Raw genomic sequence first — 15,000 nt, forward strand, 5'->3', positions numbered from 1 at the left:
GGCTCATGAGTGATGGATGATGGATGATGCACACTAGGCTTCTTCGTTCTCGGGTTAAACCCGATTTTTCACGATAGTTCTCCCCGAACAAGTTTTCAAGAGTTCGGGTAAAACCCGATATCTACCCGAAATCCTTTCGGTTCTTCAACTTGTGGTTGTAGGTAAGCCATCGGAAAAGTACATCGTAATATCAGCAGCAAAGAGAGCTATTTGTATCAACATATTTGTACTCATTTTATAATCCCCTCCTGCAGGAGAAGAAAGGAGAAGCTTTTGTGGTCACGGACAAGTGTTTTGAATACCACGGTCATTTACTGGCCCAGTTTCGAGCGGGAATATCGTTTCACCCGAAAATTCCCCGATGACATATCAAACAGAGATCGAATTCGACCCGATTTCTAACCGAGTTCTCGTGTGTATATAGCACCCGATTTTTATCCCCCCCCCCCGAATTTGAAAAATCCAGTGATGGCCACTAACTACTTCTACAGTAGTTTAACTATAACTACTAACTACTTTGTGATTGAGTAGTTTAACTAGTAGTTCAACTACTTTTCAGGGGAGTAGTTAAAACTACTTTTTTAACTACTGCAATGTAGTTTAACTACATCTATAACTACTTAACGTTGTTCACCAACACCAATCCTTTGTAGTGTTCTTGGGCACCTAAATACGAATCACAAGCAATAATAAACTTTGGCTCAAGCCATTGCTACGATCGTCAAATACAAAGCTTGCGGCGGGATTCTCTCTGTGCCTACGCGATAAACTAAGTTGCAGAATTATTTCACAGCAAATGAGACTTTTACTAGACGAGCATTAAAAGTGAAGATTTAGTACACATGCACTAACACAATTGCTCTGCACCTCCGTTCTCATCAAACAAGTAGCTCAAGGTAAAAGTCGGAAGCACAATCGTGCCGTAAAGCTTGCGGCACAATCAGAAGTAGTTGGCGCCTTCAGTAACCTAACTACTGTAGTTAACTGCTTAAAATAGTAGTTTAACTAGTAGTTGCCACTACATTTCTGCAAGTAGTTGGTAACTACTTTTTAACTACAATCAGATAGTTTAACTAGTAGTTTAACTGCATGTGGTTAACTACTGGCCATCACTGGAAAAATCATAAAACCCGAAAACGGAGAAGCCTATCAGCACACAGTATAGCATCCGAATACACAGGATATAAAAATTACAGGGTACACAACACGCAGGTCACACGTACAGAGTAATAATTTACATAGAGGACAGCGATTCACACAGATGTTCTAAGCACGATGGTGCTTCCAACTGGTGCATGCAGCATAACTTCAGCCACGTTATTTCAACCTTAAAATACTGCATGAGCGCCACCTATAGTTCTCTTCATTTCTGTCTGCCTTACGCAGCTTCCGAACTCGGTCGTGGTGGGTTATTCTATAAGAAAGCACAAAGAACACACGTATACACTCTAAATGTTTTCACACCTTTAAATGTGTTATAACGTGCATGGCGCACGCCTGTTTAGGTGTAATTTTGGTTACATCATAATGGAGCACGGTTTCGCACAAATTTTCTTTACTCGAGTGTTGTCTGTCCTCCAAAAATTCAGTCTTGCAACATCTCGACATTGTTCAACAGTATTAAAGACACTTGCGCGTGTCGATTATCGATAACGATGCATATATGCATTAGCTCGTACCTACGATATCCAAGACATAATGAAATCAAGATTTGCACTGACACTTGATCTTTAGTAATGCTTTCCGAATTTTGTAAAATATCATCCTGGAGATGCAATGTTACGCAACCAGGTTGAATGTTCATAGCGCACACCTTTAAAGGTGTGAAAAAGTTTAGGAGTGTACACGCACGTTACGAAATATCTCTATTTCATGTTGCAAGATCGCCCTCTGATGGTCGGTAGTGCGGGCAATGGAGATGGATGTGCTCAACATCCTTCCGGGTCAACTCACCGCTGTGACGACATCTAGGAGAGGAGTCAGTTTATTTTTTTTTATTATTATTATTCCGCGTTAGCGCCGCGAAGCAGCGGTGGCTATACGAGCGTCGCGTAACGTGGACAGATGAAGAGGGAGCAATCCTTAAAAAAAAGTACAATTTTCTACATTATAGGACATCCTGAGCGATGGGCAAGACACGTAAAGAACACAACAGAAAGGCTCATAGGGTGTATCATGGAGTTTATCCATCAACTAGACTCCATCTATACGCCATTTATATCCAGGATTTGCTACCCATCTAGGTAGAGCTGTATTGCAAACACATTTCTACCGAAAGCAATGTTACCTCCTGTGTGATTGATTAATTGATTGATTATTTAAAAGAAAACCAGGGAGTACCTCCTGTGTCTTCTTAGCTGCACATACGTGGAACATTATGCGAAGATGATGAAGGAAGGATGAAAACACAAGAAAGAACTAAAGCGTCTGGAGCAATCCAGTGGACGACAGGAAGTCCACGAACAGGTGAAGAACCCGACAATGGAGCACAGGATCTTCATAGGGGCCAATGAGTACCTGCTATGTCTTCTTAGCTGCACTCATTGGCCCCTGTGAAGACCATGTGCTCCATCGTCGGGTTCTTCACCTGTTCGCGGACTTCCTGTCGTCCACTGGATTGCTCCAGACGCTTTAGTTCTTTCTTGTGTTTTCATCCTTCCTTCATCATCTTCGCATAATGTTCCACGTGCAATGGGGTATAGGTAGGGTTGCCACCAGGCCGGTATTATACCGGCACGGCCGGTTATTTGCTTCCCCTGCCGGTTGCCGGTAGGAAGATGATACCGGCAGCCTTTTGCCGGTATTTGTGGCTCAAGACCTTTCATAAGGGCTTTTACGGGGTTTTTCCTTCAACATTCCACTACAGCTTGAATAAATCTGGAGCACAGACGAAACTCCGCAGTCACCAGTCGTTTTCTTAGTTATTCATTATTATTATTATTATTATTCATTGTTATTCATTACGTCTTGTGTTCGGAGGGTACAAGAGCAGTGGTTGTGTAAAGCTGTTCGTGGTTGTGTCGAGCCAGCTAGAACGTTCCTCACCCACTTTCCCTTTCCCACGAGCCTTTCCCCCTTTCCCTCTATTCCAACCTCCTCTCCCTCAGCCGGTATTTTTCACTCCGAAAGGTGGCAACCCTAGGTATAGGGTACCGCACCACCGCGGTGAAACACACCATCTCATCGTCATCATTTATTGTTGTTGTTGTTGTTGTTGTCTTGTGTGTAACAGCAGAGTAGACACAAACTACAAAGTACAAACTGTCGTTCCACCTTCTTTTCTCGAGTGCAGGAAGGAGTTGGTGACAGAGATTGGGGAGGGGAGGAGTTAGCATGCTTTCTGGGCCAACTTGAAGCGGAACTGCTGTGCCGACATTACTTACAGATCCGCCTCCTTCTAAAATCCGTGTCGATAAGCAACGCCATTTCCTCGTTCCCGTGGCACCCCAGTTTTGCAAATGCACGCGCGCAAATCATAGCCCACGTACTAACGCACGCACACGTCGTCCCATCTTCATTCTTAAAACATCGTCGTCGAGACACTTTGATTTACGCGGACGACCATTACGCCGCCATCGTCCGTCAAGACGCTGCAGTGCAGGAGCATCGAGAAATTACTCTCCTGAAATGCTTTTCAAGCTTGGGCTTCTGCAAATGCATCGAGCAGAGCGCCCCCCCCCCACTTGAGAAACGGCCCTACGTTATACTATTACACTGCCTCTGTCCCGTCAAACTTGACGTCTTTTCTTCTGCATCGTCCCCTCCTATATATTTGAGACGCGTTTGATGTCTTCTGACGGTAGTGCAACCCGCGGAATCTTTAGGCTTAGGAATGCGCCGTCATTGTGTGTTTCTGCAGTTCGCATCTACTTGCGGTTGACGCTGGCGATAAAAAAAAAGAAGAAGAAGAAGAAAAGAAAAGGGGGCTATTTTCTTCAGTACGCCGTAGTGTGTCAGATATGGCCGTTAGCGCTAAGCCTATATTTCTGAGAGGTGCTGAAACGCGTTGCGTGGGTCTGGAAATGGGCGTTGTGTTTGTGTTCGTTGCGCGGACAGACATGTCGGGTTGTGGATCATACGTGACGTAAATATTTCATTGATATGAATATTTGATATAATATTGATTTGTGGATTTTATTCAACTAAAAAGCAACGCGTCCTTCGCGGTAGGCGAAAACTTGCAGTGAACTTGGGGGACATGAGTATATACACGTTCACAAACGCAGACATTCACAGACATTTTAGCGCGCTTCTAAAAAAAAAATAAAATAAAAATCTTAATAGGAGTATAATACTCATGAATCCATTGAGGCTCTTTCTGCGTGGCTCTTCCTTCGCGAATTCAATAATGGAATATACTCCGATCTGATACTGCAATCACAACCGACCCACCCAGCTTTCGGTACCAAACTTTACGGTTTACATATCAAACAATCAACATAAAAACAACAAGAAACAAACAAACATATCAAACATTGCGGTATAAGCATTACAATACTACTTTGTAGTACAATGAACATGCTGGTTTATTTTTCTTCGAAGCGTGCTTACTTTCTTTATCGCGGCTCGTTTCTTATTCGTGTATCACTTCGCTATATAATGTCCTCCCTAGTGACATTTAAGAGGAGATCGATTGATCGATTAATGTATCGATTACTGATTTTATGTTTCATAATTTACTACCAGTTGTGGGAACCATAACTTATATAATGATAGGGTTATGCTTATCAGATGCGGTACACGCGGAGTTCACGTCCTCGCGGATCTACCAAACCCCTCAGGATTACATGCACGGGTGCGCATATCAAAAGAAATGAAACAATAGATGAATAAATAAATATAGAAACCCGACAGTGATGTCAGCGTGACGTCACTCTGAAACTGATTGTGACTCGTCGAGTCACTTCGACGTCGAAGCTTCTGACGAAGCGTGGCCTCCACTTGTACCGATTTTTATAACCCTACAGTTATCATCATTTAAATAAAATTGTTATTTGTCAACTTGCTACGGATTACTGACGTTCTAGATCATCGTAAGCTCCCGACAGAGTATCGCTTATTTTTACTTCTGTATTACTTTTCGGCTGTCTGGATTCCCCTTTCCCGTTACTATTATCTGCACAGTGTGTCTGCCTTAGCTACGGACAGAATGTTATACAAGGCGAAAACGTAGTTTATTATCATTTCTTTCAATGACAGTGAATGGCGACATATATTGTGTCTTAATCTTATCTACAGTCAGTGCGTTCATTCCATCGCTTTCGGATCGTCTTAATAAGGAACCACCTCATGAATTAGTTCCTTATTTTCATACACATTAGCTTTTTCCCCTATTTGTCTTGTTTCTTCCATGGGCTTTTGCGCTTGCGCTGTTTACCTTCATAAGCGCCGCATTTTTGCTGATTCTCATTTTTTATTTCTTATATTTATTTATTTATTTATTTATTTTGTTTGTTTTTCTTTCTTTCGCCCTCTTGTGCTTTCTCCCTGACCGTGACAGTATATTCCCTTGACCTTCCATATAATGTGCATCATTATATTCTATGACTTGTTCTGATGTTGTCGCCACGTATGATATTCAGATTGTTTCCGGGAGGCCCCACCTCTAGCAATGCTACGGGGCCCCTACTGTATACTGTGTATGGCATAACTAATAATACGATTGAATTAACTGAATTGAATTGAATTGAATTAAGTGGGTCACCTTAACTCAGCACTGGCAAACTCCTTGGACGTCGTCAACATTAGTTTTGACTAACAACCTGTTAATCGTGAAAGATAAAAGTTCGGCGCAATCAAAATTGCTGTTACCTGTATGCGCTATTGCCGTTGCGGCACGTAGTGTTCTAACGCTACAGAACGAACAGCATGACCTACTGGCCCCGCTGCGTGCTGAAGACTGTGAGGTGGTGGGTTGCAGTCCAGCCACCGGTTGCGCTGTCTGAGGTTTTCCCTGTATTTTCCGGCACACTTCCCATACATGTCGGTATACCGTTCCCCCTGAAGTCAGCCAAGGACGCACACTAACCCCCCTTGTACATCACTCCCTCCTGCTGTCATCTGTGCACGCTTGTAGGCTGCTCGCAGCCACAGTTTCTTCGCGGCGCCTAACGCGGAATCAAGCAAACAAAAAAAAAGTTAGGTTAGGTTGGGTTAGGTTAGGTAAGTTAGTTAAGTTCCAATAATTGTTTTGGAGTGGTGGTGAGGTACCATTTCCGAGCCCTCTGCCGGCATGTTGCTCGCGGGTGGGATATATATCGTGGGTCCTGAGCCAACTTCAATTTCAATTCAATTCACTTCTTTTTATTTCCCAAACAAGTTCGTGAAATAAAGAATTGAACTGAATCGAAATTGAAGTTGGCTCAGGCCAACTTCAAAGGGAATTGTGCAGACATTTGTCTCAAAGCGTCTGACGAAACCCCAGGGTTGAAAAAAAATCTGGATATTTTTTAAAAAAAGATCATCTCCAGTGGGCTTTTTTCGGGATAAAACCCGGATATATTTTTTTATATTTTTAGAGAATGTAGACAAGCCCAGAAATGTGACACGGAGTAAAACCAAATGTGTCTTGCTGTTCTTCTAGATTTCGGGTGACCTCTCATAGTTTCGGTTTATGGAACCGCCTGTCCCAGTAACATTGAATGAGTTTCCATTATTTTCCGAAAGTTAGAGTGCCATGCATGCGTGGGTGAATGGTTGTAGATCCTGCACGCCTGCATTAGCTGTCGTACTTCAGTTACAATGCCTCCAGGAAGCAGAATGAAAGCCTCTTCCTGAATGGTCAGAAGTAGAAGAAAACGGGGAAAAAAATTAAATCTGAAAAGTTCAAAAAGTCAAGCTAAAAAATTATAAAGTTAGAAGTTAATGTTGCGCGTACCTGGGCTTTTGTAAACGGCCAACACTGCACAATAAAATAGAGCGGGAGCTTTCCGTGTGACGTTGAATTAAGATCGTCTTTCACATCGCATCTCGGCAAAATCTCTATAAAAAAATCCGGATTAAATTGTAAGGATAAAATCTAAAAAAAATCTACCGCATGAAATTCATGTGGATTAAAATCCAAACAACCCTGCGGAAATCCAGACAAAACACCCAGACCGAACAGTCGGCGCAGGGGATTCGTATAATACAGTGAACCCTCTTTAATATGACCCCCGATAATCTGACATACGCGCTTTACGACCATACTCCTGGGGAACAATGTAGTGAAACCTCCGCAGATCCCCCCCGTTAATATGACAATTCCGCATTATAACCAAAATGCGGATATAAAATGCATATAAAATGCATTATAACAAAAAGGGTTGCCATTGTTGACAGAAGGTCAAAAAAGTAATCGAATACTCAGTAACTGATTACCGAAAATTGTAGTCAAATTACTTGGAAAATTACTTGCTCATGAAATTAATTGATTACGTTATAAAATTACTAAAAAAAGCAATTGATTACTAGTAACGCGATTACTAGTAACGCGTTACGTACAACTCTGGCGCCTTGTAGTTCCTGTGTAACGCGCTCAAAGTCCTGTGCGATGTATATGGCTGTTTTGACTGATCGTTCAATTCTTTCTTCAAGTCTTTCAGCGCACTGAAATTTACGTTTCTTTCCTCTTGTTTATCTATTTTTTTTAGTTATTTATTTACTGACACATTGCTCGTACACTGATGAAATGTGGGACTACGAGGCCGCAGCCTGTTATGTAGTCCCGTGTGAGCAAACAATATGAAAACTATGTTACATGTCTTGTGGGTCAGCCTATCGGCACAAATGTAATAAAATGAAACCACAGGTAAATAATAGATGTACGACAAGTTAACAGCATCAGTAATAGTTATCTCAACTACAATGCTAACACCTAAAGTAAAATGACTAGCCTTAATAATACTAAATGACGTGCATCACTAGCGACAACAGTATCAAACAGTAAAACAGTGACAATAATAGCGGTGTATTAATGCCCAGTTAAATGTGCTCGTAGTCGCTTTCTAAATAAGAAAAAGTTATTTAATTGCCGAAGCTCGTTTGGTAATTCATTCCATGCTTTTGGTCCGCAATAACTAAATCTATATATACCAAAATTTGTTCTTGGGAAGGGCATTCTAAGGTGCATGTATGTTCTGCGCGACGAGTAAGTTGTGTTGTAATATGTGAGAGAAACAGAACTAAGTACACAAGTGGAGTACACCAATCTGTGTACTAGTAAAATTAATTTGTATTTGATAAGTGTAAAGATATCCATAATCGAAAATAGGGAGAAGGCGTGTGTGATCGAGTCCCTGGGACCCTTGCCCCGCCAATCCTCGTACTAAATATCGTTCCACGTCGTCCCCTCTCTATTGTAACGCAAATACGTGACCAGTCCCCCCTCGGTTCAGGGAACCACCACCTTCTTCTGAGACATATTCCTCCCTTATTAACCGTCTTCAAGAAAGAGCCCAAAGTTCAAACAGACGGGAGACTTGAATGCCTTCTTCCAGGAGGTCATCTTCCTCTTCTGCCTCCCTTTCTTGCACGTGAGGCAAACAACACCATAACAGCCGTCGACGAGAGATCCTTTTAGTCGACGCTCCAAAAACTCGCCTCAAAGAATCTCCATATTTGTCTTTCTTTTTCCAATCCAATCCAATCGATTCAAAGAAATTTTTCAGACCGAAAAACTTACAAAAGAAGAAGCGCGGAGCATTTTGTCCCACATTTTTGTGAATATACAACACCCTCGGTTTGCGTCGGGGATTTTGCGGAAAATAAACACAGCGGGGAATTCGGCAAACTGAAAGTCTAGGTGCACCGGGACCTATTTGACGTGTGAAGTTGAAAGGTGCGAAGAGTCCTTCTGTGAGAAAAGAAGCTATATAAAGCAAGTCGGAGGAAGATATTTGAGGTGGGGGAGGAGGAAAGGTGACCGCCGGGCTTGGGAGTTCCCAATTTCGCTATAAAAGCCAGTCTGGAGAGGCGGCGGCAGCTGGTTTTTCGTGAACGGAGCCAAAACCAAGAAAACGGGAGCACTGTTGCAAGCGGACGATTCCATTAGTTAACACCCCCCCCAGTTCGTACTCTGTAAGCGAGAAAAAAAGATTAATGAACCAAATCAGTGTTTCTCAAACTTTTCCAATACGTGGCCCCTTTGAGTATAGTACCAAACTCCTACCATAACCCCCCACCTTTATAAGGCTCCCGAAAATTTACTTTTTTTTTTTTTTAATGACGCAGATGCATTTACATCGTATTTTTTTGTAAAATATATTAGCCACAGAGAGAGCTACCAAAAAAAAGCTTTTTCGTGTTTTCTTTGTTCTTTTTTTGTTGAAGCATTGATTTAATCACGTATTTGAATGTGAAGGATGTATTTGCTTTCTTGATACAAGCAAATCAATGCGTTGGTCTGCGTGTCTCGAGGCATATCGTGTGACTGCTTGGACCCTCCATGATCCCAGGATCTTTCCCCTTTTCGTTTCTTTTCTTCTTTGTCTTCCCTTTTCTCCTTTTTAATACTTTTTCTTTTCTTTACTTATTTTTCTGTCCCTTTTCTTTTCTTCCCCATTTTCCTTTTTTTTGGAATAGCAAGCCAACCACGTCTGGCTGACATTTCCTTTCTTTTTTCTTAATAAACATATCCCCCCCCCCCCGCGGAAAAGGCTCGTGACCCGCAGTTTGAGAGAGACAGTGAACTACATGGAAGTGGAACAGACTCTTTTTTTTTTTAAATTTCCAGTTAGCGCCGTGAAACAATCTTGACTGTGAGCAGCGTGCAGACAGATGGAGAGAAAACAACAGGAAACAGTGTGTGGGGGAGTTAGTACGCGTCCTGGTCCGACTTCGGGGGAACGGTGCGGACATTCGTCTGAAATGTTCTCAGACCTCAAAGAAAGAACCTCAAAGAAAACCTCGGACACCACAGCTATGTGCCGCGCTTCGAACCCGCCTCACCTCCCAGTCGCGACGTTGAGAAGCGATCACCCTAACCACAACCCTACGCGCGCTGGTGGAACCGACTGGATTTACCTTTTGGGGACTAGATCTGTTATCAGAACCTTTGACAGAGATGGGCCGTATTTAAATACATTGTAATTAAAATGCTATTTCAAATATAAATACATTTGATACATGTATTTACATTAATACAATAAATACATGTATTTATACAGGGTGTTCAAAATTAAGCTTTCACGAGCGCTACGCAAACACAGCGATGACAGGAAACCGGATGACAACTTTACGCTACTTGTGTAAGAAACACGTGCTGCTAATTATGTAGCACCTGTTTCTTACTCAGGGAACAGAAAAAGTAGCACCATTTTTTCTTTCATTTGTTCGCCTATTTGTAAAGTGCTAGCGAAAGCTTAATTTTGAACACCATGTATTTTGTATTTAAATACAGACTTGGAAAATGTATTTATAATTATATTTAAATAAAATTTTTTGGGTAATTACTCTTGTAAATACCTTATAAATACTTCTAAATACAGTATATACTGACTCGCATCTTAAAGTTGCCTTGCATTTGACCTTCAGGGAAGAAGGGTGAGTTTGGGGTCCAGTAATGCCGTGTTTGCGATAGCATGCGCATTCGACAAACCATTTTAGATGGCGAGTCTCTCACTGTTGCGGACAACGATAGCGGCTACCAAATGAGCTTGTTGTACAAAGCATCTTCGTCAAATTTAATACAATCATTTGCTCATCGGCACCTGTGGCCGAATAGAAGACGTTCATTCGTGGCAATGGTTGGCGCTATCGGGTGAAGTTCAGTTTTTAGAGTGTATGCTACAACTATTACCCCGTAAAATGTGTAACTGCTCCATCCTTTTTTTCTCTCTCTCTTTCTCTCGCTCTCTGAGAGTGTATTCGCGAAATTTTGGAATGTTGCGTTCTCCTTTCTTTTGTGTTTGTTCTCGTAGCAAAGTTTTAACCGTTGATGCGCACACCAGACGCGCGCCATCTTGTTTCGAGTTCCCTCCTTGCTATAACTTTGGAGGGCAATGAAGACTGTGGCGTATACGCAGACTTGTACAAAATACTGCGCAAAAGTATTTAAAATAAGATACTAAATACTCTACAGAAAAAGTATTTAAAATAGAGTACAAAATACTCAAAACTGAAAGTAATGTGAGTAGAGTACTAAATACTCTAAGAAGTATTTAAGATACTATTTAAAGTACTTTAGTATTAGCAGTAAGTGAAACGCGTATTCTGAACGTGGCCTTACAAGTTACTTGGTGTCAAGTAATGTTTGGAGAACTTTGGTGAACCCAAGTAAACTTTGTTGATATGTTCTGACCCAAAACTTCGTAATCTCTCCTGTATGTCGGTTCGGGTCTTTCAACCTCGGGCACGTGTTTATTGCTTTGATGACCAAGGAAATAAATGCCGGGATTATCTTGTACCTAATCCCCTGGTGATTCACCTGGCAATATGAATAGGAACGGTTTTCTGACGAACCTTGCTATTGAGAAGCAAGGCCAGGTTTGGGACCAGCCTAGTGTACAAGAGGATAAATGACAGATTCGCGAATTCCCAAAAAAAAGAAAACGAAGAAAAAGGGGGTTAAATTCCAGTGAGCTGAAAATCTCGGCACGGCGGAAAGCGTGCTGGATATGGCTTGACCAGGAAGGAAAGTATTTTGAGTACTGAGTACCAAAATACCGGAAAAAGTATTCAAAATACTGTATTTTGAGTACGTACTCAAGATACGTACAAGTCTGCGTATACGTTCGTCGCCGCCGTGACGGTCCTGGGAGAGGAGCGGGGCGTCGCCCCGCTTACACCGTGAGACACACCGGGTGGGTGGGTGACAGAATGGATGGACGAAGCCTCGCCCTGTAACTGACAATGCGCCACAAAGGCTCGGTCCGGAGAAAAAGGTGCACCTGGAGAATGGATCGTGAGACGGCTAATGAGAGGGCTCTGTCGTCTGCTATAGCTCTCCTATTAAAACCATTCGAGTTCCATGCTTCTTTTCGGGCTAGGGGTTCGAGCTGACGACGCCCTCTGGCGGGGCTCCTGTTTCGTAGCTGCCTCGTAGCGAGGGTGCTGCAACGTACACTGGCGTTCCAGTTGCATTTGTCCTTTAAAGGAATTGCAGCTTCACTGAGGGGGAGTACTTCCAACTGCAGACTTGTACGTATTTGGAGTATTGTATTTAAATTACTGTATTTTAAATACAATTTGCGGTATTTTGGTACTCTACTCAATACTTTTTGTTTTGTGTATTTGTACTCTATTTAAAATACATTATTTGGTTTAAATTACATTTAAATTACATTACATTTTATGGTATTTTCTACGCAATATACTTTAATGACATATTTTCGATCTCCCTCTCAGACTTTCTGTGTCTCGTCTTTCCATTATCTTGCTTGTTCAGTGGAAATTTCCTGAGCCTCGGACTCAGACTTGTACGTATTTGGAGTATTGTATTTAAATTACTGTATTTTAAATACAATTTGCGGTATTTTGGTACTCTACTCAATACTTTTTGTTTTGTGTATTTGTACTCTATTTAAAATACATTTTAGGTATTTTCTACTCAATATACTCTAATTACATATTTTGGATCACCCTCTCAAACTTTCTGTGTCTCGTCTTTCCATTATCTTGCTTGTTCAGTGGAAATTTCCTGGGTCCCTCGGACTTGACCCGGACACTGGCCCTTCTTGGAAGTCTCCACTTAGAGATCTTGCCCCGTGTGTACTAATCCTTGGCCAGCGAGTGTTCTATTACGTGTGCCCTGACGCGGTGACGCCGAATTCTGACCTCGCCGAGCAGGAACCTGCTAGAAGTTTGAGCTTCGTTCTGGGTCACATATACTTAGTGGAGTTATGTGGTATCACTTTGTCATCTTTTTGGGACTTGTGTTTAGATGACTCCTGTCACACAGCGGCGGCTAGCGTAGTGCGCGGGGTTAAGGTGATTCATGTGGTGGTGGTGGTGATAGGGCTTGCCGTTGCCGGCCTCACGTATGTGGGCAACGTCACGACTCACGCCCTGAGGGAATGTGCGTCCTGGGCCGACTTCTAAGGGAACTGTGCCGACATATGTCTGAAAGCGTCTGAGGAAAACCCAGGAAAAACCCCAGACAGCACAGCCGGCACTGGGATTCGAACCCGGGTACCTCATGTGACATAGCGGCGACGTGCCGCATTGACCAATGACCGGTGACTTTTTGCGTTCAAGGATAAATAGTATCTTAATTGTAGTTCAAATACTTTTTGAACTATTTTGTACTGTATCTTAATTACTTTAATTTTCATGTATTTATACTCTATCCTAATTACATTCTAACGTCAGTATTTATTATCTTATCTTAAATACATTTTTGAGTATCTCAATGTACAATGTTTTGAAATGTACATGTCTGCTTCCAAGTACTACTGCATACCAGTAGAGCTCTAGTATCAGGAAAGTTACCTGCTAACCTGAGCCCTCAATACTCTTACGTCATAGTTTTCTTACCCATTAAGTTAACATCGTTTTTTTTTTAACTAGAAAATTCTAATATAATATGACGAGCAACACTGTGTCGAAGTTGCCACCAGAACTGTGCAATGCTGGCCTAGTACGGCGGCAAAACTACACTGCATGCGCATAACACTGTGTCGGAAACAAAAGAAGTCAGCCACGTGTTGGCTACGTACGCTGTAAACTGAAAAACACCCTTATGGGTGTAAATCGCTTGTCCTATAATTGACTCCTCTTTTTACACCGTATGGTCTGGAACACCCTTTTTAGAGGGTGTATCCCGTGTAAAACGCCCTTTGAAAGGGTGCTTTTCCTTGAAAATGCCGTCTTTTGCACCCTTTATACACCTTTTTAGGAGGGTGTTTAACGATCTTACACCCTCCTAGAAGGGTGTTTAAAGGGTGCAAAAGAGGGCATTTTCAAAGAAAAGCGCCCTTTCCAGGGGTGATTTACACGGAATACACCCTCTAAAAAGGGTGTTCCAGACCATGTACGGTGCAAAAGGAGGTGTCAGTTATAGGACAAGCCATTTACACCCATAAGGGTGTTTTCCAGTTTACAGTGTAGCCGCCGAGAGCAGCAGGACAGTCGGGAACATAGATCAGTGCTGCTTGACAAAGTGCCCAGGCAGCACTGGATTTTGGAGCAATATTGGTTGGTCATTGGAAGGATTGATCCAATATTGGACCGGTTTTGCCAATGGCCAGCCAATAATGGCTTCAGCATGGAAATATTGGTTCAATATTGGCAATTACCAGGCTACGTTGGCTATAAACGTGCACCAAACGCCGTCCCGAGCCATTTTACCGGAATTTTACTAGGACATTTAAAAAGAGTATTTGCGTTTCCTGTCACGTATATAACTTGTTGTGCTGGGTTTGCAAGCAACAAACTGTTAAACTGTGACGCCGCCAACATAACCTCTCTGTTCGCTTCGTTACAATACCTTTCTAGTTAGGTGCATTTCTGAGTACTTGTGCTCTACTCTAGGGGCATTTCTAGTGGGGTACTTTGTGTTGCAATTTAAGTACTTTTCTTTTGTACTTACCCATCAAGTACTCGAGTAACCAACTGGATATGAGAGAAAAAAAAAGAAAAAGGGAAAATAATTCGCAAGATTCGTGTCCAGAAGCAGCGTTCTTGACCAAAACAACGAATTGATGTTGTTCTTCATACTATACCAAGAGATATGCACGGACGAATAAATCTGGAAATAAAAACGCTTCCATTACTTGGTTGCCTCTGCAGATGTAAGCGGAAACGCTACATTATTACACTTCCTTTTTTTCTTTTTTTTTTCTTTTTCTTTTCTTCATCTTTCATTTGGAGCTTAGCTCCATTTGGAGGCTAGCGGTGGCGCTACTTATCGGCCCGGGTATTGCTTCCTGAATTTCTGCAATACTTTGTACTTCAACTTACCTTAGTATTTTTGTAGAAGCGGTGGGTGTCCCAAGAGAGATGCGTCAATCTAAAGTTGGTTATCATCATTCTACGCGTTTTCATAGGAGCTGTTGCTGTCGTCTGCTATGGTAGTCGTACGTC

The sequence above is a fragment of the Ornithodoros turicata genome, chromosome 1 (genome assembly GCF_037126465.1).
Source record: "Ornithodoros turicata isolate Travis chromosome 1, ASM3712646v1, whole genome shotgun sequence".
Classification (NCBI taxonomy): Eukaryota; Metazoa; Arthropoda; class Arachnida; order Ixodida; family Argasidae; genus Ornithodoros; species Ornithodoros turicata.